Source organism: Anopheles aquasalis, chromosome 3, assembly GCF_943734665.1.
Source record: "Anopheles aquasalis chromosome 3, idAnoAquaMG_Q_19, whole genome shotgun sequence".
Lineage (NCBI taxonomy): Eukaryota > Metazoa > Arthropoda > Insecta > Diptera > Culicidae > Anopheles > Anopheles aquasalis.
The window spans coordinates 18,324,096-18,327,812 of NC_064878.1; positions in this window are offsets into that span (position 1 = coordinate 18,324,096).

Here is a 3,717-nt window from a genome sequence, read left to right on the forward strand (position 1 = left end):
GTATAATGAAGCAAACAAACCTGCTAGAAAACACACACAAAAACAAAACTATTTTAAGAAAAATAAAATTCAAAATATTAAGAACATAGAGCAATATGCGAACCTTGTCCGTTGGATGGTGAATGCGCCTCGAAAATGGTGATATCCGAAATCAAACGGCCGTTGAAAGTGATCCGAAACACCGGTGAAACATTAAATGCATCTTTTCTGAACTTTAGACGCCAGTTTTTTTCACGTAAGTTAGTAACCATGATGACAGGTAGATCCTTCAATGTCACCTTTTCAGGTCCCTCTTGTGCGATACACAATAGCGGAATGCAATCTAGGTGGCCGTGATGAACAACAAAATGGTGACCAGGAGAACTGAGTAACGGCAGAGGATGCTGGTGCCCAAATAAATGTCATTTAACTCAACAGATTAAAAAACATTACAGAGGAAGGACTCAAGATATGCTATTCTGCTACTTTCATGGAGTGAAGGCAGCATCATTCCCTCCTTATCACTCTATCTGATCAACACTCGATCTGTTTTATCTGTAGCTATTTCTTTGGCCATTATTCTAGGTTACTTGGATTTATTTGACCTTTTCAATTTCTCTAATTTATTCTCACTGTTTCTAACATCCAGAAAATTTGCATAGCATATTCTTGTTGTGCAGTTACCATTTATATGCCTAATCCGGCTGCATAAATATGATGAGTGCATTAAATGCATGTTATCTGTCCTTTGATTTTCCAATGTCCTCGAATTCTCTCAACGAGGCTCGTTCGCAATCGATAAGAATTCTGTGGTTTAAAATATAGCAACAATCTCTCACTAACGCCAAATTACAAGAAAGGTAGTGCAATAGCAGCAGCAGTACACGCGTGCGCTGCTTGTTGACAAGTTTGGCGGCGACCCAATGCACAACCCAGACGACGGCGGCCAGCAGCACCATAAATCAAACTGGAAACTACCAACTGGGGTGGTGTTCAACGCCATTTAGGCCATTTTGTCGCACAGCAGCAGCACTATTAGCTGCTCCCCAGCAAAGAACCGAAGGCCGCTCCTAGCTTGCTACGATCGCCACCGCCAGCACACTCGCGAGACACAATCAGCGCTCGCTTTGATGACGCTCATTTGTGCTTCACTGCTCGTTAGGCCGCGGTATACGGTTGGCGTCACATTTCAATCGCACAACCTGGCGCATCGAATCTGCGACAACTGTCGACTGCCAAGAGATGGAGACAAGTGCGAGATGCGCGCCAGGATAATGGTTAGTTATTTCGCTAAGCGATTAATGCCTCCCATTGTGCTAATGTCCATGATTTGCATAAAACACGCACTATACAAAGGAGCATCGTCAATCTGGTGGCGCTCACCTCAGTGACAACAGGACGGTACAAACGACGGTTTAACTCACAGAGCAGCTTATTGGTTCAATCAACTCGCGGATATTCCAATGCATTTTGACTGAATGTCCTCTCCACATCGATTGTCATCCAATTCCGTGTGTTTGTTGCTTTCCTCGATCAGTTCCGTTGCATCTGGTTCGCGTGAATGAATGAATGCAACAGCGACAGCAACACGGAATTAGAACGCGATTTATCATCGTACCTTCCGCCTTGGTGTGGACGCCGATGCTGCCCAGATGTCACCGGAAGCAGAGCAGTCTAAGCAGGCAATGGATCGAAGAAGATCGAGGAGATCGCGTCGCCTCTGCCACCGTGGTCTTTTGTGGCGCTCCCCCCTGTTTCGAACCTCATTCAATCTAGATGTGAAGCGAGAGATAAATTCGCGGCATCCCGGAGGTGCATCCCGTTCCCAGTCCAAGGACAAGGACACATTTCTGTGGCTCTGGGTACAGGAAACCGAGCGCCACCGATGCCACGCAGCTGACAGCGGATAGTTTTGGGCAAGCGAATAGTCCGGCACCATCCAGTCGGTAGCAGATGGCACATAATCCACTGGAAGGGTTTGAGGAATGTGTCGAATCGATCGCGGATCTTCAGAGGATGTCGAGAATGCATCATCGAAGCAGGTTGCTAATGTGAACGCCAAAGAGACGCAGCCTTCAGTAGGCTAGACGCGGTTTCGAAGCAACTGGAACAACGGTACAAGGTGCATTCCTTTGGAGGGATCTAGTTAACGTGCGTTTTTCGAAGAGACTTTTGCATCCTTCGTACGCATTAGCGAAAGTTAAACAACTCCAATATAACGAAAGTTAAACAACTCCTCACAGCAATAAATCAATTTTCGGTAAGTTTGTGAAGACATTTTGAAAAATAAGTGCTAAAAAGGAGTTACATCGGTTGCGAGGTTACTCCATCAACGAAGCCAAGAGTGCTCGCCAAGTAACAAAGAAGTAACAACCATAAATCGTCTGAATTAAACAACTCGACTCCCAGCGCCTGCTCCAGCTGGTTTCCACTTCCAGTTCACCTTTTTTAAAGCAGTAGGACCAACTTTCATGCTACTAACTTCCACATCCCTAGGGCTGCCTTCCCTTTTCCTGCCGAGTAAATGTGTGCGACCATTGCCGTGACAGCTCGCGTGCCACGGTGGCTTCATTATCGGTTCACGCGAAATGACAAAACTTGGACTGTTTAATTGGATCAAACAATTAAACCATCGTCATCGGCGTACACGCCACAACCGACGAGGCCAAGCGAGCAGCGGTGTCGAACGGGCCATATAGACAGGCCCCACCGCCATCACCATATTCTGACAGTTGGGACCACTCTCTCTCTTTTTGGGTTCTTTTCTTTATTTTTACGATTGTTCCACGTCTGGGGCTGGGGGCCTTGATTTGCATGAAATGTTTGATCCTCGCCCCGTTGGAAGTTTTCAACACGCGCGAACTAACAACATTACGCGGCTCCAATGGTCTCTGGGTCGTTACCGGGCGCTAGGAGTATTTCTTCGAGATAATAAACAAATACTCCTGCCCGGAAAGCACGAAAAAGGCAGACGATAGGACGTTGTTCGTGTTTTTTTTTTGTGGAAAAGATTAAGAAGCCAAATGGTTTGCTTTATTGTCGTTTAAAACATTGGAAAGTTGTCATTGAAGGTTAGAGATTTTAAGGATTGCTTTTCACAAACGTGCAGGATAAGTATTTTCAAAATTTTCAAGAACTAAAATTTGTATCATCAGTTTTAGCTTAGACCAATCGTCACATTGAGAATTGCAAATCAAGCAAATAATAATTGCATGTATTAGTATTATGTTATTGTTTTCTCAAAGCTACGGTTCATGCAAAAGAACCATTACAATTTTTGAGATTGATTTTTTTTTGTTGTGTTATCATTCAAAGCTCTCGCTTATCCTACTGTCCTGTGACTGCGCAGCAGAAAAACATTTGTACGTTTTAGTTATTAACAGTCTGGTGCATTATCCGAAATTTAGCATGATCGCTTAGTATGCCTAGTATTATGCTACTTAGATGGTAATCTGATAAGATGTCGCTCATTTGTAATCCACAAACTTGTGGAAGTTGAAAAATTAGGAAAATTATGTTTATGTAACATGCTTCTGCTTGTTTATTGTAACATGTTAGTTTTCCTTTGAATTAGCTGCTCATCAACATTATTCCTTAAGAAAAGATAAGGTATTAAATTAACTGGATGCGGATTAGCTTAAATAATAGAAATTTAATCAAATTCTATTAGATTGGATTAATCGATCAACATAACAAAAGTTGAAAGGTTCAGCTCAAGAATAGTTGAAATCTCTTGTC